The 26,034-nt window shown below is 45.2% G+C and overlaps 2 long non-coding RNA genes across 2 annotated transcripts; one reads left to right on the top strand and one right to left on the bottom strand.

The window, feature by feature from the left end:
* Positions 1 to 208: 208 nt before the first annotated feature.
* On the top strand, positions 209 to 21,774 carry LOC133155547 (uncharacterized). The gene is made up of 5 exons (XR_009714692.1): positions 209 to 912; positions 5,259 to 5,492; positions 11,721 to 11,886; positions 20,815 to 20,944; positions 21,682 to 21,774. It is a non-coding gene; the product is annotated as an uncharacterized LOC133155547 (long non-coding RNA).
* On the bottom strand, positions 7,331 to 8,173 carry LOC133155083 (uncharacterized). The gene is made up of 3 exons (XR_009714571.1): positions 8,057 to 8,173; positions 7,581 to 7,742; positions 7,331 to 7,486 (listed from the first exon to the last, which is right to left on the bottom strand). It is a non-coding gene; the product is annotated as an uncharacterized LOC133155083 (long non-coding RNA).
* Positions 21,775 to 26,034: the final 4,260 nt, after the last annotated feature.

The following is a 26,034-nucleotide window of genomic DNA, read 5'->3' as shown; positions in this document are numbered from 1 at the left end:
CCTTCTATTTAAATGGCAACATTTCCATCTTTACTTTTGTTTGTACTTTTTAAAACATTAAAAAAAAGTTAAAATCTTGTTATAATTGTTAATTTATTTTTTAATTATTTGCCAGGAAATGCTGCAACAATTTCCTTCCAGTTAGAAAGACGTATTTGACATTTAAGCTTTTGGGTGCAATCAAAATATTCCCCCCCCCCCCCCCCCCCCCTCATGTTGATGACATTGAAAAGCACGAAAACAGGAACATGATTTATTTTGCTGCGAGTCTAACGAAAAGAGGAACCTGCATATTTTTTAAAATACATTTTCATACTAACACTTTCTCAGTATTTCAATATAATGTTTTACATGAATATTTATTTATTTATTTTTAATAATATATATTTATTTGTATTCATTTTAATTTTCTTTATATATTTATTTTTTTGCTCATTGTCTTGGGACACCAAACAGGTTTCCTGTGAGGTGTTACCAAGTTGAGTTCCTTGACCTCTAAAATGATCTTAAGGTGTCTTGACCTTTTGTGCCTTATTCTATTCTCAAGTGCTCTCACGCTTTCCATTGGCCTTTTATGTGCCAATAAAACGTACACTTGAGCTTGAAGTCACTCATTCACCCCCCTCCCATTGCACATCAGCCAAGATGCATTTCTTTGTTTTTAGATTTTTCCTACGTTGACTTTTACATGCTTGCTATTGTTCCAAAGAGGCTGATTGGACGTGGTTATGACGCGCTGTCAGGTCCTGGTTCCAGATCAAACACACTAGCAGCTGTCGTTGGCTTCGACCGAGGTTTGGCTGACCAACGGCGTCTCTCGTCGCCTTTCAAACAACAGACATTATCTTCATCGGCACGTCGGCCGCCCGGGAGCGCGCGGCTGGGTAACACCTGTCCGCTCAAAAGGGGAAGGTAAGCTGTGGAAGACTCTCCAGAAGATGGATTCAAGATGCGTGTTTGTGCTTGTTTGGATATTGCTTCCATGTGGCGTTAAGGCCGGCCGAGCAATTTGCCGCGTGTACGAGCAAGGTTTAGCTACAAGGTGGAGAGCGCTGAGGTTTTCCATTGTCAAATCAATTTCACGCACTCGAAGAGAACAATTACAAATATGTCTCAAGGGCCTTTTTAGCTCGCAGACGATAGACAGAGTCTCAAATCGCGTGTGACGCAAAAAAGAAGAGCAGGCAATGCAAACACACACATTTGAATTGAAATCAACAACGCAGATGCAATCTGGGGGAAGTAAAAATATATTAGTAGACTTTTTTTTAATTCATGTAGTGTGAAAAATTGAAGCAAATAATCCACAGATTTGTTTGCATTATTGTTGTAACAGTATTTAGTAGGTTAACTCGAAAGTCATTTAAAAAATGTTATACAAAATCATAAACAAGTAATTTTTATTTTCTTATTTATTTCATACAAAATCAGATACGTTATTATTTTATTTATTATTATTTGTTTATCATAAAGCTGATATAGTTCATTGTGATTCAGGTTAATTTATTCCTTTTTTCTTCCATAAAAACACGTATGGGAAGCGAGTTCAATTGTTTTTAACTTCCATTAAATCTGCGCAGCTCACTCTCGGGGCATCACGGGTAATCAGTTTTTCTGACCATGACTCACGACAGTAGCTCCCTCCGTAGATGCGATGGCCATCAGTGGGTAGAGAGAAACAGTAGCAGTGGCAAAGCAGCTGTTGCTATGGTTACCGCCTCTCGTCACGAGGACACAGCGCTCACGTACACACACGACAAGCGAGCCTCTTACGCAAACAAAGCCGCTTCTTGGTACAAGACGAGAATTCTTCTCATTACTGGCAACACACACTTGTATTATTTTGTGCGTCACAGCGCTGTTTGTGCGTTAGCAATGTTCCGAGGGGCCTCGTGTGCCTCGTCTAAGATCTTGTGTACGTTTATTCGTCATTGAAATTTGACAGTAGGTATTCAAGGTGAAGGCCACTCGATAAATGTAGTTTTAGGATTACGGGGACTCGATTCACTTTTTTTTTTTTTACAATTCTTTTCAAACTTTAAATGACATATAATAACCCAAAATAAATGAGAGGTTTAGACTTTGTTGGCCTAAGGAATGGCTCAATAAAATTGTGTTTACAAGTACTAAAAGCAAGCTAGTCGGAAACTAGCTCGCTAGCCCATTAACAAGCTTGCTGAACAAATTTTTGATAGTTTGTATGATAGTTAGCTGATAGTAAGCATGTCCACTCGCCAGAGGACTTTGGCTCGCGAATGCTTAGGAGAAATTGTTTGACAATACTCAAAGATTGAGCAAACTAGCTGGTTAGTTAGCATACAAAAAAAAGCCTGTTAAAATATGATTACAAGAGCAAAAGCTAATTATTGACACTGAAGCAGATTAGCACGCCACTTAGCCTAGCTTGTTAACATTTTCTGATTTTATAACTAGCTCTCTAAATTGTGCTGAATTTTGATTCCCTTTTCTTAAGGCAAATGATTTAGTCGCAATACAATACAACTTTATTTCATATAGCGCATTTCACAACAGCTGCAGCTGTAACAACGCGCTTCGCGTATAGCAATGGCACAACCACAAAGAACGTAAAAACAGTAAATCCAAACGAAAATGAATCTCCAGTAGCAGAATAACAGCCAAAAGCCAACAAAATAGCACACTTTTCTTGGTTTTGCTGACCAATAACACATTTTCTTGAGCTATTCATTGTGTGCGCTAACTAGCTTATTTTATTTAATAACTCCCTTGTGGATTGTCTTGCCGTTTAAGTTTATATTTCATCCTTGACAAAGGAGCAAAGTAAAAAGTTCAGCTGTCACCAAAGTCATAAAACGTCCTCCTTGAATGTTTACCAAACGTCACTGATCGATCCAACGATCTTTTCTATCATAAGCCACAAATGTGAACCTCATGGCGTGGGGAAAGGAAAATCCCCAATTGCCAAAGTGATTAGGGTGTCACCTCATGGTGATGAATGTCTGACCCGAAAAAAAGAAAATCTCTTATCAATTCTGATTTCTTGACATTTTTCAGTCTGGGTGAAGCCACATTGTTTGCAAGTCTGTTAGCTTAGCAATGAGAAAGGATTGTTAACTCATAAAATTCACACAAGTTATAGGTCAAAATAATTATGGGAAAACTTTGTCTCAGTCTTAGGGTGTGTAGACTTTTTATCACAGCAAGACAAATGACCTCACCGCTCGCCAAAGTGGCAGAGCCCGTCTACTGTATACACACCTACAAGTGAGTGTGTATAATCTATGGAAACACTCTCAACACTTTGTTGACACTACAGGTGATTTGTGCGTCTCCACAGGCTACCGTACAAACTTGTTTTAATTCTCCCCGCTGTACGTAAGCGTATTGAAGCCGTTGACAAATGGCCGCTCTTGTGGTGCCCAATGTTATCCTTAAACAAAATATTATGGGTCCGAGAAGTAGTCCACATCAGTCAAATATATTCCTAAATACATTCATTTACTTCTGTAGTCTTGCTTAAGTGTTCATTTGTCTCCATAACAACCTCACATGATAATTATTTAGGAGTAAAAAACTAAAATTAGTAGTTTTCTGTTTGTGTGTGTGACAAAAAAAACTAAACATAATGCATAGTACATGCAGTTACCGGCTTATTCCACAAGGGGGCGGACTCCCCCTGTGACAGGCAGGCTGCGATTGCTGAAATCGCTTCATGGAGCGGACTGACACGTTAACACCCTCCAGGAGTGTGTGAATTACACACTATTGTGCTGCATACATCTAGTGGACACAAAAATGAGCTCCATCTCAGCATCTCGTCGTATAATTAACCATCCGAAATATGCCCCAGTGGTGTTGCACCGATAACAATAGTGCGTTTTGTTTAGCCAGTCTGATCGTGTCAATGAGCTTCCACTCGCTTGGACTGTATCCACAAACATTCCCCAATTGTGTGCCTCCTTTTTCCCGCCCTGCGGCGACGCGGGCAAGTCTGAGCACTCTCACCAGCTCGGCCTCCCGTAAGCGACGTGAACACGCTGGCACCGCGTTGACGCATTCCTTCACCACTTTTCCTTTGACTTTTCTTTCCCCTTGGGCTGCTTTTTTTTTTTTTTTCCGGAACATCATACCACCAAAGCAGAATGTGTGTGTGCCCTGACCTGCACATGAACCTTAACCCCGGTGTGCCTGTGGTGTTTCGAGAGTGCTGCCACACCAGACGGAAGTGAAACCTGTGGCTTGCTTACTGACTGCATGCCGTTGGTGTGTGTGTGTGCGTGCGTGTCTATGTATGTATATGTGTGTGTTTGTACCCACAGACGTATCTCCGTTGCATCTCTGACGCCCGTCATTCTTGTTTTTCCTTTTTAGTGCGGTCACAAATACGCACATATTAGTCGTACCACAAGGGCGGAAGTGTCTCGTTTTCACATGCATCGATGCCCCCCCCCCCCACGCCCAAGGTCTTTTTGTACATGTTGTGGTTGTACTGCAAAGATTCAGGCCTTTAAGGCAAGCAGCAGCGAAGGCAGAATGCATTTTCACACGGCCAAAGGAGCTCATTGTGAAACCGCGATAGGGACTTAACCTCCAGTACTCGCTCGACGGTTGGGAGGGAAAGCGAAAAAAATGACGGTTTTGACTGCCATTTCCTAAAACCTGCGTAATCTAATGTCACGACGTCGTTTGGTTGGCCCAACCGACCGCACGCAAATCGGATTCTTGTCACTCAGCTAACGAGTGCTATTATTATAATGTTATTGAAGTATTTTGGTAGTATTTTTTTGAAATTTAGGAAAAGAGATTTTTGTAATTATATAAATAAATAGTAATGATAATCAAATACAATTCAAAATAGTTGGCATTTTCTTCGTCGGTTTTGCTGTGAGCACCTTGGCCACCTGGGGGCAGTATAAGATGCAAAGTACCACAGAAAAAGAGAAGAAGAATTTGAATTTACATCACACATGACTTGATACTACTACAACTAAAAAGTCTGAAAATAGTTTGGACTTTGTCAAATGTAAACTTATTACACCAGAGATTTATTGTAAGTACATACTTTTCGAAAGTGCTTTTTTTTGTTTACTATTTTCATTACAAAAACCTGTGATGTCAGTAAAGTCAAAATGGTCAGCATAAAAAATCTTTTCCTTTTAGGTTTAGTCTCCCCATGTCATTTTTTTTCTGACATTGGTATTTCTGTACATTAACATGATCATTTCCGTTAACACCGGGACTCACTATATTTTCTCTCCGCACCATTTGTTCTGTTGAAGGGCTGAGAAGCTCCGAAAATGTGACAGTAAGACAAACACAGCGAGGGCTCAAAGCGCTCTCGCCGCTCGGTGCGGCGCAGCTGAGAGCCATCCAAGCCGCTGATGGACTTTCCAGCCAATCTCTTCTTCACTTTCCACCACCCTGCCAACGAGCAACAAAAACCCCGGTCTCTTTCCTGGCGCTGACCGCGACCCCGGGCGGGGGGGCGACCGAAGTCGAACCCAACATTAGAGGTAAGAAGGGTCAACGGGAAGTGGCGTGTGGGTGGCGGTGCCAAGGTAGCGTGCTGTGATAGGATGAGCAAGGTGGGCGGGTGGGCACTTTTTTGCCATTGTATATTTCTTAACAAACACAAGCAACAAATGAATCAGTATTCCGATAAACAATTTGGACTCGAAGGGGCTGACGGATGCCATAGAGCAGGAAGTCTTTCGTAGTGAAAAGTGCTTTCCAGCAGCTGCCTACGCTCACTGCGACTGTCACCATGCCAGATCCAAGTCAGGGAGGCGCACAAATATTTTCTTTTGATTACGAAAAAAAAAAGTTCTTTCTGCAATTCCCAAAGATGCCACAAGATGGCCCCAAAGCTGTGGCTAATAGGAAAGTCGTATTAGGTCTTGGTGAATATGTGAGATTGTTAATGGAAGTTACGGAAAAAGTTTGCCACATGTGCACTTGTGGTTCCCCCTTTCCTAATCAAATCATCTGTAAGACATTAATTTGAAGAGGAATGTTGTAGGAGGAATTTGCAATGTGTAGCTGACTTTCACAACTGTTCTGTGATTGACAGATAATCAGTCCCGATCTTATCGTCTGCGTTCACGTCTGACGTATGAAACGAGCGGTGCGGTGGCAACTTGACGTTCTTGTTAAAAAAAAAAAAAGAACAAGATAACGCTGAAAACATTTTAGTGCATGGAGTAAAATTTTAAAAAATGTTTTTTGAAGATTTTTTTTATCATCCATCTAAATCTTTAACTTTTACACACACCCTGTATTAAAAACCGAACAGAAACAAAAAGTTAGCGCATCAGCCCTCGCAAACAGCGCACGTCCAATTTTCTCACAAAATAATCTTATAGTCATGTGGTCCAAGCCGCAGATATACAGCAAAGCTTCCCTACAAATGAGGATGCACTTTCCTTGTCAAGATCTCTCCACGCGGCCAGCAGTCAAATGCGGGACGACGCGGCCCGGCCCCGCTATTAGCGGTGCGACGCCCACCCGCTCCCATCGGCTTCACGGCGAGACGAGTGCACCAAACAGCCACTTAGCCAAGAGGCTTGCGGCTTGGTGTGAGTGTGTGTGTCGCTCGGATGGATGGATGGATGGATGGATGGATGGGGAGGAAAAGTTTGGGAGGGTGGGAGGCGTTGGGGTCTGGTTGGCAAGGAAACGCAGCTGTGTGCCAGAGAGAGGTCTGCTCATCTCATTGCCCTCTCAAACACTCGTACAGTGCGGACACATGCTCGCTCTTCAAGCCACTTCCTGCGCACAGGGCATGGGAACTCCCCTGATCCCCCACCCACCATCACCCCCCCTCCCCTCTTCCCCTCTTCGTCCTCCTCCCACTCGCTGCTCTTCCTCCACATCATCCCTGTCCTCTCACTCACCCTCTTCCCTTTTTCACCCTCTCCAGTCGTATACGGCGCCTTCTACTGGTGAAGCATTTGGGAAAATATCGCCATTGAATCGAAACGAAATGTCGGAAAAATATTTTCGGTTGTTGTTCCGATTGCCACCTTCACGATTCAAAAATCGCATTCCACGACATCGCAATGTCGTTTTTAATTCTATTAATCGTCCGACCCAAACCGAGGAATACTCCCCCCATTTTGATTTCCTGCCTCCATCTGTGTCCAATTTATTCGGCGCTAATTTATTTTTCAATTCCCGCCGAATCAGAACAGCATCGCTCTCTCCGTGGCGTGGAGCGCGCATACATCCACATGCGCATTTCTTATTGTTTTATTCCATAAAAGTTCCTATAAATCACTGGATATTAATCGGCCCCAGACGGCCCTCTCCCCCGCCCGTCCTCCCCCCCCCCTCCTCCTCCCCCCTCGCACAAACACAGACCAGATGCATAGGAAATGGGATGGCAAAAAAGGGCACCCAAGAGACGGCCTCCACTTTTTCTTCTCTCCTCCTCCGTCTTCTCTGAGAACGCTCGTTCACGCCGCAATGCCCCGGCCGGGCCTCGCAGAGGAAATACAGCCCCCCACAACTAAATTAAAAGAAATAAATGAATGAATAAATACATAAACTGTGTGGGATGGAGGTGAAGACGCACGTGGGTTTCCAAAGCCGGTTTCTTGCACCTGCACAGCGGGGCCCAATCCGAGGCCTTTCCTTATCTCACTGCGACATCCAATTTGGGGGGAGGGGTCTACGGTTTACAACCGCACTGACACATTGGGGTCAGGGAGTCCTCAGTCCTGTCATCTGACGTTTCCAGGTCACAAATGTGTTGGCGGCGTTTCCTGGTGTAACCAGAAAAAAACCCCGATTTGAATCAAACTGCACTGAATCGACTCAAATGGAATCGTTCCACTTTAAAGTATATCGACATACGTATCGAATTGTCTTTTATCGGATATATTTTCTTCTTTCGTGTATTTCAACTCTCAGCAAGAAACTCTACGTCGTACACCGAGTCGTACCAAATCGAATTGAATCGAACCCAATGTTTAAAATGGAATCTTCCCTGAATCGTGTGCCACGAGAAGAGCTTGAAACAAACGTGTTGCGCATTTCAAACCGGAGAAGACGTAACGGCGCGATCGGTCCAACACACCTGCGCTCTGTTGGCTCGCGTCATCGGAGCGAAAAGGCAAAGTAACCACTAGAGAGGCAGGATCTGGACCGAGGGAAACGTGAATTATAGCCAGACGTTGGAGAGAAGAGAGACAGGTCAGGGAGGGGGGGGGGGGGTGTATGTAATGTTAGCGAGAGGACGTCTTTGTCCCACCCTGTCCTGCCTGGGCTGGCAGAAGATTGAGGAGGAAGGGGAGGGGGCGAGGAGGAGGGGGCTGCAGCTGAGAGGGAGTGCGCGAAAGACAGTCAGGCAGAAAATGTGAGAAATGTGAATGTTGGCGGACGAGGGGGAGAACGTTGGTTTTCAGGCACGCAGGGACAGCCTGCAGAGTTCTGCCAAGAGAAACACGGAGCTGCCGTGCATATGCAGGAGCTGTGAGCGATGAGGGAGGGAGGTGGGGACGAAGAGTTCCCTTGGGCACCCGGCAGGCCCAAAAGATGAGACTAATAAAACTCCTTAATGACTTGCAGTGGGTATAAAAAGTCTACACACCCCCGTTTGAATGCAGAATCATTTTGTAACTTTTCCCGCTATTAATGTGATCTTTAAATAACACAAACTATTGTTACTTTGTTGTGAACTTAGCCACATGACCAGTTATAAGAGGGTGTGCACACTTATGCAACTGCATTTTTCTCAGTTTTAATTGTAGCGAGTACAGTAAGCAAGTACTTGCATTGCGCCACTCCCCATGTCCGCTGTCGGCCGTCAAATATTTTGTCTGCGTGGAACGATAAGGTGACGAGGGAGCCAAACGGCCTTTTGCCAGAATCCCCGGGCCCAGATGTCCACTCTCAGCCGTCCCCGCTGACCGGCCGGCCTCTCGCCTGCCAGCACTCTGCTTCATATCCCCACTTTGCGGAAAATATGTAAATATGTTGACTCGCCGAGATGTCCTCTCCTCTTTCTCGACCTTGTAGCACTTTTGGAGAGGAGGCGAGACAGCGGCCAGGAGCGAAAACATCTCCAGAGCGCCATATAAGGCTTCGGGAATGGCTTCTCATCGCTTTTGAATCCGCTGGGCCCGTTACACAAGCCGGGAAACGCACGCAGCGACCCTCAGCTTGAGGCTTGAACAGGCGTGATGCGCCGTTGTGGGTGTGGGCGGCAGGTCAACGGTGTTCCACACGTTTGCTTTTTGGTGTAACTCAACCAGATTCACTTTGTGGAGTCAAACAAGTAACACAGATGTAGAACCTCAGAGTCGGTGGTTTTACTCGGGTTGAGATTTAAAAAAGTTTTATTGCGCTGGGTAGCACGGTCGAATAGAAGGAAATTGCAAGGAGGGGAAATGGGACTGTTACGAGTATCATGTCCATCCATCCATCCATTTTCTGGATGGCTTCTCCTCACTAGGAGGCAGAAAATGTGGGTAAAACTTCACAGCCACCTCTGATGTGTTCGGGCCTCGCTCATCTGCCGAGCTTGAACTCTTCGTGCCCTCTCGGGTCCCCCGTCGTTCAGACGAGGAGTGAAGACGGAAACCTCGCTCGCTCTCATTTTCCGCAAGCGTGCCTCTTTACTTGCTATTTGTGGTTGGCGAGCTGCATGTGTGCGGTGGGTATCGTCATGCAGGCCTCTCTGGCTTGCGGTTTGGGTGAGGAGCGAGGGTGAGGGTGGTGGAACGCAATGGCTGCCACACTGCCACAGACATCCTGGCACCACCGGCCCACAGTTCCCCTTTCCAAGATGTAGAAACACCACTGTGTGCGTGTTTTAAATGTATTTTGGCACCCACAGTGACTTCCCCCTTTTTTATTTTTTATTATTATTAATCTTCTCATTTAGTTGCTTCTCAGGGTACTCAACGAGGCACTCTAAGCGGCCCAAAAGCCCCACGCAGTGTGGGCACACACTGACTCAATTTTTTTTTGTTTTTTTTGGGTCGGCATGCCTCCCCGGAGCTGGCAGCGCCGTCCGGGCACTCATTTCCCCCGCTTGGCCTTGAACCCGACAGGATGCGGAGATCACTGCTCCAGCGTGTACTTCTGCACTGTGTGTGTGTGTGCCTCCTGCTCTCCCCCCTCCCCTCCCTTATTCTGATTTTGCGTCTTGGCTGACTTTTTTACCTCTCGAAGAATTTGGAAAGGTTGTGATAGTTTTTTTTTCTCTCTCTCTCTCCCCCCCTTGACTTTGAGCAACGTTGCCTTTGTCTCTCCTTTTCTTTCTTTCTTTCTTTCTCGTTCTCCCTCTCAGGCCCGCGCGGGTCTGCTGCGGCTCCTCGCTAATAAATTTCATATGTTGCTGCAGTTGACATCAGTCTTAAACTATTCTACATGTGATCCCAGATATTTCCTCAGGAAATCTGTCAGATATTTATTGAAGGCTAATAAAACAAACTTGCATGTCCTTCTACCTTCTACTCATCTCCCCTCGCTATTCTCCGCTCCGTTCTCAAGTCGATTCTATTATTATGACTCCAGCTTTCTAACTAGGCTTTTTTTTTTCTTTCTTTTTTTTCTATGGAGACAATTTCCTTCCATTCATAAGAAAGCGGCCGGGTCAGACCAGCACATAGGTTGGGTCTGTGTGGGCTGCTGGGGGTCTTCCCCTTCCTCTGTTTCTTTATTCTTCACCCCCCTCCCCTCCCTCGTACATCCCATAATCAGCTTTTAATACTCCTGCTTGTCTTGTTCACTTGTGCTGCTTGCTTTGTGTGTATGTGGCATAAAAAAAAAAAAAGTTGCGCTGACCCCACATCGGCCTTAACAGAGCATCTTTAGACTGTTAGGTGCTGCTTTTTTGGTTTGCAACAGAGTTCAAATGGGCTCAGCAGTTCAAGTAGTGGGATAATTCTGCCTTTTTTCCTCTAAGGCGGCTATTATGGGGATGTGTTTATTTTTGCAAGTGGGCTGCACACGGGGACTATTAAAGTGGGGGCCTCTATTTGAGGAAATAGAATAATTTAAATAGACACTTAAAAAACGTTTACATGAGAAAGAAAATGTAATTCTGTGCATCGGTACTCTAGCATATTGGAGCATTTATGATCAAGCCCTATGAACTCTTGCCGAGCAACAAGTGTCTATCTATATAAGCGTGACTAGAAAAATGTATGAAACCACTTTTGTTGCTCTGCATTACATTTTCTTTGCAAGTTTTAAAATTATTATTGGGTGTCTTTAGTCTTTTATTGTATTTTCTTTTTACTGTTAATACCTCTAATGTTTTTATATGGCAGTGTAATTCCACTTTTGACCAATTATTTCTTTTTTTTTTTTTAAATAGTCTGAATTTGAAAGAAGTATGAAACCAGAAGTACACAGTCTTGATTTTATTGATAGTTATCTGTGTCATCCTACTTTTTACACCTACCTAAAGGTTATCCATTGCTTTTGCTCTCTTACGATATTATCTGTTTAAATTGTGTATATTAAGTTAATATAAATAGAATTTAAACACCACTGAAAAATAAATTGTGCTAGAAAAACGGTGTATTTAAATTTCCTCTATTGTGGATTTCACTAATTATGAGCTTGGTCTGTAACAGAACTGGCTTGACTCTACGTAAGATTAATTTTCCAAAAGTGGTTGGGTTTTTTTCCACATAAACACAACAATGTCTAATGTCAAGTTAATAACAAGTGATGTGGCAGAAATATTTCTAAGACTGCTGCTTTGCGTCTACCTTTGCAACTTGCAGCTGCACCGTACGTGTCAGCCGATGATGGAGCCAAGCAGCTAATTCTCCGCCGTGCCGCCCTCCGACGTGTCCCGCGCGTAACCTCGCCGGGACGGGCCTCCGCGTTCGGCGCGCCTGGAGCTGTCGCCGCACGCCACCGCCACAACACGCTGCCTTATAAAGACAGGTATTCACACTTAACGCAAAGTGCTGCACAGTGTTCAAAAAGTAGACAGGGCGCCGCGGAAACGGGGCGGTGAAAAGTTGCAGATTTGAACACGTGATATTAAAAGGGCGACCTTTCGTGTCACGTTTTGTTTCCATTCGGCTATTTTTCATCAGCTATTTCCTCTATCTTCTTTCTCTGTGGTTAGCGGCACAATAACTCGTTAAAATCGTAAATTTAGACAAATTGCTAACAAACTCTAGTTCTACAAAAAAAAAAATGCTGTAAAAAGTCCCTTTTTAAGTCACCAACTTTGCTCGTTTGGATTTTTTGCTGTCTGAATTTGATCAGCTGCGTCGTCAAAGTCATGTGACTTGAGTCCTCCGTCTCTCTGGTAGTAAGAAAGAAAAGCAGCGAAAGCCGCGAGTGCTCCTTGGGGAGGAGATAAGGACCATTCCTTTGTGGAGCCATCATTGCGAAGAGTTGAAAAGTCTGCTTGTGATTTATCAGCGTTACCCTTTTTTCCTCTGGCTCTTTGTCACTGCCCAAAAGAGTCATGATGGAAAACAAACACATCAGCGTTTGGCATGGTGAACCCTGATCACTCCCCCCCCCCCCCCCTCCCTCCCTCCTCTCCCCCTGGCTCACTCTTTCATCCTTCTCCCAAAAGTACGCTCGTTATGTTCTTTCTGGGTCCCCCTGGCTCCAGTGCCCATAACTCACCCCCGAGCCTCCACAGCACACTCTCGCTAACCTTTCTTGCGCTGCCAGAAAAGCGAAAGCCAATCGTTGCAAAACAAGGACGTGACGACAGACGAGACAAGCGGGCCCCCGTCCCGCTCTGGGCACCGAGGGAGAAGCCGCGGGACAGCTTGATGGATGCTCGCGGACTCAAAGGGTGCCACGGAAGCCAGGGTGAAGGTTGCGAGGCGGGGAAGTCGAGGACGACTCGGAGAGATTGTCTGCGTGGCGGCTTTTTCCATTTCTGTCACTTCCGTAATGCATTCCGCAGTCGGTGCCACTATCGGAGAGAGTTCAGCCTTTTTTTTTGGGTCTCCACTTTGAGCTTGTGACCCACTGGGACCTCAAATACATTATACTCAGTTCTGAGCTTTTTCAACTTGGAGCCTCAAAACGATAAGGCGGACGTGCTAACCGTGCTAACCGCTAGGAAATATCTAGCCTTCGCACACAGCTGGTGTCTGATATATTTACGCGCCCGAGGGTATGTTCTCCAAGTGGAGGCATTGCACCATGATCACAGTCATCACTGCTGGCACCTTCTTCTCCCGAGCGGCCCCGACATTGCCCCGAGTATGTTCAACAAACTACAGGCTTGACCTAAATGCTAACTAGGGTGTTTTTATAGAGCGCTCATTGTCTGTCAGCCACTTAAGATACCAAAATTATGGCCTATCTTTGAAGGAAATGCGAGTGAAGTGAAGTGTGCGCGGCAGCTCGGTTGCTGGCTGCGGTTCCGTCCGAGCGTCTCCGGGCGACTCGGGGGCCCGCGTAACAAAAGGGTGCGTTTGGAGAGTGGCGAATGCGTGCTATTGTTGTAAAGGAGTGTGACTGAGAGGTTAGATAGCATATGGCAATGAAGTCATCTGGCCTGGCCCTTCTCTGAAAGCCCCACCCGGCCCGGGTCTGGGGGCCAGAGGCGGCCCGGCGAGCAGAGCAAACACTTTTTTTTTTTATCGATTATGATAAGCACCGTTTTAAATCAAGACGCCCCCTCCCCTCTCTGTTTCCCCTTGTCTCCGCTCCCCTCATTTATTCCAGCTCACTCCGGGGTATTCTCTTTTCTTGGCAGAACGGTTCGGCAAGCCACCTGTTACATGTGGTGTCCCACAGGGATCGGTTCTCGGACCAATTCTTTTTAATATTTATATGATTCCGCTTGGGGACATAATACGTAAATATAATATTAGTTTTCAATGCTATGCGGATGACACCCAATTATATATGCCGTTATCGATGACAGATCCGCGGGATTGTTGTAATCTTGAGAAGTGCCTTGCGGAGATCAAGCAATGGATGTCTCTCAACTTCCTTCGTCTTAACCCAGATAAAACTGAGATGTTGATAATTGGTCCAGCTCGTTATCAACACTTATTCAAGGAAACCGCTATAACTATAGATAACCGTACTATCACTCAAAGCGATACTGTAACTAATCTCGGGGTAATATTTGACCAAACTCTCTCCTTTCAAAAGCACATTAAGAATATAACCAGAATTGCGTTTTTTCACCTTCGTAATATTGCAAAGATTCGTCCGATCCTTTCGACCGGTGATGCGGAAACTATTATACATGCGTTCGTCACGTCGCGCCTGGACTACTGTAATGTACTATTTTCGGGTCTTCCTAAGTCCCGCATCAAAAGTCTACAGTTAGTACAAAATGCCGCTGCAAGGCTGCTCTCTCGGACAAGAAAATTTGATCACATTACCCCAATACTAGCCAACTTACATTGGCTTCCGGTCCATTTAAGATGTGACTTCAAGGTTCTTCTATTAACCTATAAATCGCTGCATGGCTTAGCGCCTTCATATCTCGTCGACCTAGTTGTTCCTTATGTTCCGTCTCGTAACCTTCGTTCGCAAAACGCTACCCTTTTAGCGACACCGAGGGCTAAGAAAATGTCTGCAGGCTCTAGAGCATTTTCTATTCGGGCTCCAGAGCTTTGGAATGCCCTACCAATGGATATTAGGACTGCTACCTCAGTAGAAACATTTAAGACACGTTTAAAGACACATTTCTATGACATGGCCTTTAACTAACCTGTAGTGGCCGATTCGGCTGGAGTTTGTTTTCTCTCCCTCTCCACCCCCTCCCTCCCCCCTCCCCGGCCGGGGAGGTGGTTAGGTGGTACCCATGCTGACAGCGGCTATCTGGATTCTCGTGGCCAATTCAGGATAGGGGAACTGCAGCTCAACCTCCTCGAAGAGCACTGCCAGGACAATTGAGGGCTCCTTTCGGCAGCCCTCTGCTGTGACATGGACATCCACTTTTTATTTAATTGATTTTCATGTTGTATCATTTGTGCCCTCTCTGCATCCATTTCAACCTGGTGATCCTGAAAGGGGGATCCTTCCATCTGTGGTCCCTTCTCAAGGTTTCTCATTTTCCCCCTGCTAGGGGTTTTTAAGTTTTTCCTTGCCCTTTTGGGAGCTTAAGATCAGGGGATGCTTTGAGAATAATTGTCAATTTCTGTCTATGTGAAGCCCTTTGAGACTGCTTGTGATTTAGGGCTATACAAATAAACTTGACTTGACTTGACTTGACACCTGCAAAAACCCAATCCCACCTTCCCACCCACTCCTCAACGCACAATACGACGCTCGCAATCAATCAGACGTTGCAACACGCGTGTGATTGTGTGTGTGGACGTTCCCACTTGAGAATCTTTTATAACTAACTTCCAAAATTCTTTTTCTATTCTGGGCTCTTTGGTACTTTTTTTTCCCCCCCTCCAAATTCAAAACACCCTCAAAACAAAAGGGGAATACAAAAGTGTGTTTTTACTTTTAAAATAACATCAAACTAATTTGTTTGAAACATTTTTTCCAGTGTGGGAAGCTTGATGGAGTAGCGGTTAAACTGAGATAGATGCTTTATTCATCCCATGAGGAAAATGAAATTGTCAGGGCATTGAATGGATCTCAACTGGATCGTTCTGGTTGTCTTAAAAAGTTTGGCCTCTCACCCGAGATCGAATTCAACAAGGCTTAATTTATGCCCACTTCGGTGATTTCCCCATCCTCATCATCAAAACATGTGAAAAACACGTAGCTGGCATTCAAGTCGATACATGGAGTGAACGTCCTATGCACATCACGTTCCTTGTAAACTCTTCTCTCTCCGGTCATACGTTGCAACATTTCGTCTCCGACTGTCATCCCAAACGCACGAGTCCCCCCCCCGTGATGTCCCCCTCCCCCTCCCCTCAGTGATAAATGTCCACGGTCCAATGAGTCTGCGCTGGTGAGAAAAATGAATTCCCTTTGACATGTTTAAATTCAACCTCCTCATCTGTCATTGCGACCTGCGTCTGCTACCTGACGCGGCGAAACATATCCTCGCCCGACGGGAGTCAGACGAAGACAAAGTCTTCCTTCGACCGTAGTAGAGTCTTGACGCTGCTGTGTTTGACTGATTATACACCAAGTCGTCGCTGGCCAGTCTCAGTTCTGCATTTAACTGCTGGGGACAGACAGACAGCGGGCTTTAGCGCATGAGCCCGTCGTAGCTCATCCCGGCTAACTGTTTACACAGCGTTCATTTAGTCCCTCTTGGTTCGTGTCAAGTGCGTGTCACAGGTATGGCAGCGTCAAGCGGAGGAGTTTACAAAGCCTCGGCGAGGTGTCGAGCGCATGCTGCTTGACTCTCCGCACGACTGTCTGACGTTATTATTCATAGCTCACTGCATCTGCGTTTTAGAAATAGCTAGCTTAACTTGAAAGTCGCTTCGTTCCACGATGGGCCGCAATGAATGCCTTCAAGAGAAAGCCGGTTTGTAAACATTTCATTAGTCGTCTAAATCTGCCAGTGAAAAGGCACGGTTGGGAAATTTGTCGACAGCAGGCCGTCATTCGCCTAAACCAAAGTTTGCGTGTGGCCTAAGATGTCGTTCATTCATGGATAATCCCGCCAATCATCCCTTTTGGAGTTGTCGCGCATGAGTGTGTGTGTGTGTGTTGTGAGGATGGATCAGCAATCACGCCATTTTCGAAGCTACGCTCGCTCGCTCTCGCGCTGTGAACTGGAGCACTTTTGCGACCGCAGCCAAAACCACATGAGACCAGCAGCCGTGACGCAAGACGCACGCCGGCGAGAAGCCTGGGAAAAAAAAGTGTGTCACCGAGAGTGCAGCCGAGTCCACTTCCTCCTCACGTCTGTTATGAGACGTGAAGATGTTTGGTGTTCTTTTTAACTTTTATACCCTTTGATATTTTTCATAACTTGGTACGGAAACTTGGAGCTGGTCCTCTATACTATATTTATTAGAATTATTATATTTTACTTCTATTTATGGGATTATCTGTTTTTTTCTTATTCTGATCAAATATAAATATAGCCACTAGTGGCTTGCTGTTCCACTCCAGTCCTGTAGGCAGCGCTAATGTATATTTTATATATCTTTTTATACATTTTGTTATATTTTACTTTTAGTTTATTAGCGGGATAATTTGTTTTTTTTTATTTTGATCAAACATAAATACTATATCCACGAGTGGCTTGCTGTGCAACTCCAGTCCTGTAGGCGGCGATAATGTGAATTACAAAGCGTGAACTGTAACTACAAAAAGTGATGCATAAATTCTCTCATCTGCAGGTTTATCCAGATGTGCACCAGTTTTATGGGTTATTTGTTTAAGCTAGCAGGGCACCCCCTACAACGTTGTGTAGAATCGATTGCTTGGCGTGCGAAATGAAGTCGACGGATTTTTTCGTAGTTCACGCTGTGTCGAAAGCATGCGCAGCGTCTGCCAAACTGTATGCAAAACTCTGGCCAACTCATATACAGATTGAGTGAGAAGTACCGACAAGCGGATGAAGTGTGAAGTCCAAATGATGAAGTCATGAGAAGCTTGCGGGGAGACCTGGCTGGTGAACTTGCAAAATGACCCCCCCCAAAAATAACAATTATTTTCATTTCAATTTTGATTTGCTGCCGGATTCTTTTGTAAATGTTCTTGATGAAGTCTGTGGCCTGGTTCTATCAATAGTGCGGAGGTGACTGCAATACAGGTGATGTGTGCGTGTTTTGTTTGTGCGCCCCCTTGAGGTAACGAATGGAAACAACATGTCGGTGGGAGGTCCTGTGACTGGGAGGAGACGCATGCCAGTGTGTTGGTGCTCGTGGAATGTTTGTCTTTGCTCGCTGCGAGGGGTTTCATGTTCAAAGGAAATTCCCCCGAAAAACCAGCATGGTGTGTGTTTGTCTGTGTGTGTCTGTGCATGATTGCCTGGAAATTGAAGAATTGCGTCTCGATGCAAAAAGGAACCAAATGTCCCAATCAAGAGCGAGCCAACGGAATGCCAAAAATGATATTTGAGCGTCTTGTGTCAGATGTGCTGTTAAATGTATCAAGTGCTTGTTTTGGCATTGGGACAAAAATCACGAAACGTTTGAAGAATAGTTAAAAAAAAAAATCATAATATAAATCCAAAAGAATAGAGTTCTTGCTGTGGGAAAAAACGAAACAATCTTTTAAAAATGCTATGGTTGGCAAGTGCAAATAAAGGTCACTGCAAATGTTAGCATTAGCATCAACAACAGGCTACGGAATGCTAATATTAGTTTTATAGATGTAGCATCATTTTTAAAAATGAATGGAGTTCATGCTTTGGCAACGAGACTGCAATTGTTAGCATTAGCATCAACAACAGGCTATGGAATACTAATATTAGTTTTATAGATGTAGCATCATTTTCAATAATGAATGGAGTTCACGCTTTGTTAGCGAGACTAAAAATCCCTTGGAATTGCTCAAGCTGGTTCAAATTGGTGTGGCACTAACTGTTAGCTTAGCATTAGCTTTAACAACATGCTAAATGTTGTAATAGAGAAACCTAAAACAGGTATCAGAAAAATGACTGGTAAATATTGTTATCTTAGTGTGTCTTGCTATTATTTTAAGATGATATGCAGGACAAATACGATCTTATTTTCATGAAGCAGCATAGTACGATTATGATCACCACGTGTGGGAAAATATTGTCACAAGAAGAAAGCGAAGATTTTAGGGGCATGAAACTATCCTAATTCCACGACCAAGTTTCTTGATTCATTTGACTTAAGCACAACCGACCTCATGTTCCTTCCAAATTCCAATACAAAAAAATAAATAAATGAAATATCTGCTCCCAATTACTAACATTGCACTCACTCACTTTGTTTTCTCGCCTCTGACTCATCTTTTCCCCCTTAAAATATTCCACCACGTTCAAACTTGTTGTTGTCCATCTATGTGTGTATTTTGGTAGGAGCGCTACGGCTCGAGATAAGACGCGGCCAAAACGGCCTCGGGAGTCCGCCGTCACGGACGTCTTGCAGGCTAGGGTTGGAAATGTTTCCAGAGAGGCCTGAGCGAGTCAGCTGTGTATATATTCAGTGGGGATCTGAAAGTGGCCGTGTACCCGTCCTCCCTCGCCTCCCACCGTCTGCTCGGCTGCGCTCTTCGCGTCTCGGGGCAGATTTCTCCCACAGTTGGGAGCGCTGGCTTGTGTGGCGGCCTGTTTATACTGGAGCGTGGACTTCCTAGTGGCAGCCTGCACCTATCTAAACATCCCCCGGCCGCTGCTCTGTGTTCCCGGCCTCACACTGTACCCCCCCCGCCTTCTCTGCCCGTCTTTCCTCCCCTCCGCGTTCGCTCTCACACCCCTTTTTTCTGCTTCGCCCGTTGTCTTCTGCCGGCATGACTGTTTTATGTCATTTTGCCCATTTAACACCGCTTGTCAAAAGCCACTTTAGCCCCGATTTTTTTTTTCCCAGGCCGGATAATCGGCATTTGGGTATTTTACCATTTTCCTCCGGGAGTTTTTTTTTTTTCAACATTTCCACAAGATGTAATAAATTGTAATTTTGATTTAATTTTAATAATGAATTTTTAAGGAATTGTTTGGCTTTGTCAAAAAAAAGTTATTATGAGGACCATATGCGATATCCTTGGCCGCCCCCCCCTAAGAAAAACATGCTAGCTCCGCCAGTGGCTGATTAACAGCTCATTCTTTCAAATCATATTTAAGAAGCACAACAATCTCTTCAGAAGTGTTTTTTTTCTTCAAATTCGTTCCTGCTTGTGTTTTGAGTGTGTTGCACGAGTGTGCTTTATTTTTTAAAATGCTAACCATAGATGCTACGTTTGTTTTTAATTGGAACATCTCCTGCATATGACTGACTGATGCCTACGAGAAGCCTATAAACTGCCTAGCAACACTATCACCAAATCAAACACAACATTTTCTGCAGCTGCAAGCTGTAGTTGCTTTTTTGTGAGATTTGCTCATAAATCACCATTCAAGTCATTCTGTAACGTTGCTATCGGAAATCCCCTCGCATGTTCCTTGCTTACACCGTAATCGATTGTTGAGCGAGCCGCTGTAAGAAAACAAAACAAATACAAACAAAAGACGCAGGCTTGAAAATGTTTTGTTTTCGGACAATTGCAATTTTCCAAGCTGTCAATACACACGTTAAATGTCAATTTACGTACAGAGGTTTTCAATAAAAACATCACAGATTTCCTGGGATCAAATATACCATCCCAGATTTCACAGATTTTTAACATTTAGTGTCGATCCGAAACTAATTTTTTCCACTTTTAGTTCCTTTAATCTCATCAGGCTTTTGCAAATAACGCTCCACGGAGCGACGTTCTGATTACCGCGAGGCCTAAACGATTGATGTGGTCTTTGTACAAATGACATAAAACAATTGAAAATGTCATGCGTCATCAAATTGTGAACTTCTATACTCGCCGATGATTGATTTCCTTCGCCGTCTTTGAGCTGCTTTGGATTATTTGGCTGGCCGCAAACCGATGTCGTCGATGCTTTAGTGTGTGACAGAAAATAATGCACGCTGGCACTGCCTTTATTAATTCCAGAGTTGGCTTTAATGTTGCGTAAGTATACCCCCCCCCCCCCCGTCCTCCCGATTTGATGCATGCTTAGCACAGTTCGTACTGGTGCAACGCAACCCGTTGACTGTCTTGATAGATGAGGGAGGACTGAGAGGATTTGACGGAGGGTCACCTTCCACATTTCCCACCAAATCTCACGATTGCAAATGAGCACCTGCGTTGGGTTTGAAAAAAAAAAAAAAAATCTTTTCAACACAGGCTGATGTCAACCTCAGGGGATTATGAGTAGCGCTATGAAGTATGATGGCAATCAGTCAACTACTTTATGGAGAAGTGTGCTTCATATTTCCTATTCAGGTCACATTTCAGTCAAAGCCGAGGAGCGGCTGACCTCAGCTGTCCCGTGAGCCGCACCCTGTGAGCCGCTGGAACTGCTGACAGGGATGACATCATCACGGTGATACCAGTCAGAGGCGCTTCTTCGCATGTAAGACGGCTCATTTCAGATGAAGAGATCGATTTAGTCATTTCGGAAAAAAACAGATGTGAGTTGGTCATGTTATGTTTTCGAGAAAAGCAGCTGATAAGATGTCATGCGATTTGTTCAACCCAACCAGGAAGAGTTCCACTTTTTATGAGCAATTTTGTTTGTCATATCATCGACAATATACAACTCAGGCCACTGGCGGAGCTAGAAGGGGGGTGCAAGGGGCACTTCCTCCCCCATATTGAATCTTTATCAGTGTTTTCTTAAAAAAAAGAAATTGGGGGTATATATAAATTGTTTTGCGATATCCTTAACCCCCCATCAAGGGAAAAAAAAAATGCAATTTCTGCCAGTGACTCAGAACATGAACGTGTGTGTGAAGAGTGTGAAGCGCGGCCGGCGTTCGGGTGGCCAAAGTGAAAGCGCCGCCGTTGCTGCCGCTGACAGATGAATGATTCTAATTAGAAATCCATAACATCCTGCCACATGGCCGCCTTATCCCCAACGCGCTTCCTGCTCTGGGCCGGCCTGACGACAGCCAGCCTCGCTTGCTCCTTCCGTCACTCAAAGCCACTGACTGTCTCCTCGAGTGCCTTATCGGCAAGACCCCCCCCCCCTCCTGCCCCCCCTCTTCTATTTGTAGCCACATGCGTGTTTGTGTATGCTCTTTTGTGTCTGGTTCACGGCTCAATCGTCTCTACCGTTTCCTCTCTTTTTTTTTTTTTTGCACCACACAGGGGTTCTGGAACATCTTGGATCCAGGGATCCCTTACTGGCGAGAAGAATGTTGTTGATAGTATGAGCATTTGGACAATTTTAAATAAAAAAAAAGAATCCTAAATGATTCATTGATTGTCGATTCATTATTGATTATTAATTATTATCATTAATAGCTATGCACTTTTTACTGAGATTTATTTTGTGGACCCCCAAACTCACACACACACACTGTCTGGACCGGGCCAATGGCACAAGTTGAGCAAGTCCAGAAAGCATCGCTGGGAATCCAGATGATAACACGAGTTACAGGCCTGGAGGATTCTCAAGGTGCCAACTCGGAGAATGGGCGGCGGGCCAGGAGAGGATCTGCTGCTCCCATTAAACAAGACATAATGGACTTTGAGCAGACAGCACGAGCAAGCACACAAAAGCTTAATGGCCCTGCTGGAACACGATTATGAGGTGGGTGAATAGCCACCAGGGCGCCCATGCCCAGCGTCTCTCACACGACAGACGAGTTTGTATCATAGGTGTCACAACTTCAACACTTTTCAATGTGCAGCTACTGACAGCACGCTGAACTTGGTCTTGATGGAAGCAACATTTTTGCGGGCCTGGAAGCTCAAAGTATGCAATTCATGCTCACGCAAACAACAATAACGGTGGATGGCGGCGCTGCACAGAAAAAAAAATAATAATTGAAGAAAATAATGAAAATGGTAACAGGGGAAAAAAAAACTTTTAATATTGTAAGATTCCAATTTTTGTCTCCACTTTTTGCTCCTCCGAGTTCCTTCCGCTGCCTTGTACATTGACAAGCTCATAAAAAGTCCGTCAAACATCACGTCAAGCGAGGATCACTGAGAGCGTGAGGTGAGGTTTTCACGTTGTTTTTAGCTTCATCAAAGTGTTCAATCAAGTCCGCTTCCCCCGCGGCTAGAAACACCGTCTTCTGACTAGAAGGGGATAAAAAAAAAAAAATTGACTAGTGAGAAAGTTTCCGAAGGATGGAAGCAATCAGCGGGAAATGGTGTTGCATTTGTTGGCATTTATTGTGTCATCCGAGGGGGGAGATTAGACCAAAACCAGAACAGGAAAACTCACAACACCTGTTTTGAATCAGTTTTTCTTTTTTTTTTTACCCTCCATTTGATCCTGGCAAGTGCTTTATTGCCTGGTACTCTAAACTGGTATTCCATTGCTGGATTTCAAATGAAGTGTCATGACCTCGAACAAAAAAAAAAAAGCCACGCTGATGTGATGCACAGCAGTCGCCCGCACCCAACATGTGCGTCTGGAGGAAAAACAGCCGAGTCCGAGAGGCGGGCTGGACGTGGCCAGCTTATTGTTTTCATCCCCCCCCCCCCTTTTTTTTTGTCTTTTGGGTGACCTCGCGTACACATGCTCGCAAACACATGCGAGCGCCCACACACAGGCACCTTGAGGATTTCTTGCTTCATGTCTCAAGTATGTCGAACGTGCGTGTGTGCGCCGAAGGGCAAAAATGGGACAGAAGGAAGAAGTCCGCAGAACGACGCAGCTGTGGCACTCCCAGATCCCCCCCCCCGCCCCTCCACGTTGCCCCCCCCCAACCTTCTCTCGGTGATTGCTTTCAGCTGGTACTTGAACCTTGGGCCTTTTGGGTTTTGGAGCCCGGCCCAGATCCCCCGATTACCCCCCCAGCACCCCATCCAGCTGCATGACCCCTCTCTGACCCCGAGCCGAGGATAGGAAAATAAGAGGCGTGCCAAGCCAGAGAGACTCTTTTATTTTGCCTGTTGGCATGCTGCCGGTGACCAGGGCTTACATAATGGGAAACATAGTGGGACCCGAGAGAAGGAAGGCAGCCCCCTGCCCCTCGACTCCCTTTTTCCTCCCTTTTTCTTCCCATCTTTTTTATCCGCACGCTCTCGCTCTTGCTCTGTTTGTCATATATCTCTTTGGGCCCAATCGCCCAGGAACATTTATTACGCGCAGACACAATCCTGAAGTTGAGCCACCAGCAACATCAGCACACACACACACACATAAATAAATGCAGTTGAACTCAGATGTGGGCGTGCATTTGCATACTGAAGAATGTTCAGTTTATGTATCCCGGTGCTTTAATGGAAACGGCACACAAAAATGCTGGCTTGCTTTTCAAACCCGCTTGCTGGGGAGCAGATTGGGTTACTTTCATTGTTTTCAGATAGCAGATTGGGTTGAAGAGATGAAGCTCCTCGCCATTATCTGTTTTTCTGACTGGGCCGTTTAAAGGTTAGACATTTTGCACATCTGTGAAAAGGAGGGCTGCGCTAATGTGGGCGTGGCCAGTTGATTTTAATCATGACCAATCAAACCGGTTCCTTTCATTCTTTTTAAATGCTTGTCGCCCACCAAAGTCTCTGAGTGGGTAGTTGAAAATGATTTAAATTAAATATTATTGAAATGGTTAAATTTGGAGGTTATTGCCGTGACAGAATGTTTTAGTCGCTCTAGCTGTGTTTTGTTGTGTGTGCTACTGCTGCTTGACGTCACATTTGTGCTACTAGCAAGGATATCGAATGGCTGACGACTACTTTTGTCTATTTTGGTTACAATGTACTCGAGTTTGGCTCACACTTCTCATCTGTGGTCGTCGGTCAGGCTTCGTTAAACGGGCCTCTCAGAAGAAGTCGGCCGTATGAGCAAAGCCGATATTCTGATGTTTAGTTTTTCATTTTGCCGTGGCGAAGCGGCGCTGCTTTTTTAAAGCGCCGTGACTTTTCCGCCCTTGTGGAAACCAACGGGAGCCAATTAGGAGGTGACGGCGAGCCAATTAGCAGCACAAGTGGCTTTTGAGATGACATCATCAGAGCGCCGGTCGGCAGCTTAGCGTAGCCCGGACTAGCGAAAAAGAAATACTGACTTTGCCATCTTTGAATTTTGCTTCCTTAAAGAGTCAAATTATTTTTTGCTAATCGCTAGCGCCGTCACGACCTCGAGCTAATTGTTTCTCACCTTAGCCGAGTCCGCCAGGTTCATCTCCCCTCCCGCTCATGTGTTGTCGCTCCTCTCACACATCCTCCTCTCTTGGAAAGCTCTCAAGTGGAAGCGAGTAGAATAAAATTAATTGACTGGGCGAGCATTGAGGGAAAACACTGACCTCTGCTTGTCCCTTTTTCACTATTTGCCCCCCCCCACACACACACACACACACTCCTTGGCGCTGCTTTACACTTCCTCCTCCCCCACTTCTTATTCTTCCACATTGTAATAACAGTCATAATGATAATAACGGTGATGGGCCCAGCCACGGTGATGTAAAGAAACATAATATTAGAATAACAAACAGCCTCTCCAACCATTGGACATCGTTTGACCTCTGTGCACGGGTGTGTGTGTGTGCGTGTGTGTGTGTGTGTGTGAAGACAGCGAGGGAGTTTGCTGGCATGCTGTATATACGGTCACTTCCTCTCCAGTTTAAACAGAGCAGGCTGTGCTGGCAACCTCCGCTCCCCTTTCTCCAAATGGTTTGCATCATGTTTGAGTCCCTCATCCCACCCGCCCCTCCCCTCCCCTGCCACCTCCCTCCCTCGGCTCCCTCTCCGCCTTGGTTTGTCTATATAAATCATCAAAATCTCAAAGTTTATGTGCCTGAAAACAGAGACAATCCTTCTCCTTGGAGAGAGGGGCACGCAGAAGAAAAAGCTATAAAACGGATTTCTTTCCACTTCAAACAGGGCCTCTCCGCTTACGGCCCCTCGCTCCGTATCTCGGGAGACTCGGCATCCTGATGGTGGGTACACATCAGAATAGCTGGCTGAGAAACGAGGGATTAACACTCTACTGATTGTCTGATTATGTGTGCTCATCACACACACACACAAATCCATTTATAGGGACTTGTGGGGACCTGGTGTGTTTGTTGTGATCACAATCCAAATTTGAGCATTAAACACACACAAAAATCCATTTATAGGGACTTGTGGGGACCTAGTGTTGTTTGTAGTGATCACAATCCACAAACTTGAGCATTAAACACACTCACACACAGACATGTATACATCAATAATGGGGACCTACATGGGCACACACACACACACACATGCAGGCTGGGATGAATTTGAAAAGCCAACATGGGTGGGCACACATTACTGTCAAATAGAGCTGATAAAAGACTTGCAGATGAAGACAAGACACAATGCGGGGACAGCACACACACACATATGCACACATATTTATAGTATGCTTAGAAAGAAGCCCCAGTGCAGCAGCATCTCCTGATAAGAACATTTATGTTCCCATGTTAGCGCACTGAAACCTCAACGTGGAGAACTTTCCCCATGCAGATGGCATTCCCACTATGACACAAGAATTCCGCTCGCTCAGCAATTGATCCGCAGTGA

The sequence above is a fragment of the Syngnathus typhle genome, linkage group LG6 (assembly GCF_033458585.1).
Source record: "Syngnathus typhle isolate RoL2023-S1 ecotype Sweden linkage group LG6, RoL_Styp_1.0, whole genome shotgun sequence".
NCBI lineage: Eukaryota > Metazoa > Chordata > Actinopteri > Syngnathiformes > Syngnathidae > Syngnathus > Syngnathus typhle.
The sequence above is the reverse complement of the archived record's forward strand: the minus strand, read 5'-3'. Positions and strand labels throughout refer to the sequence as shown.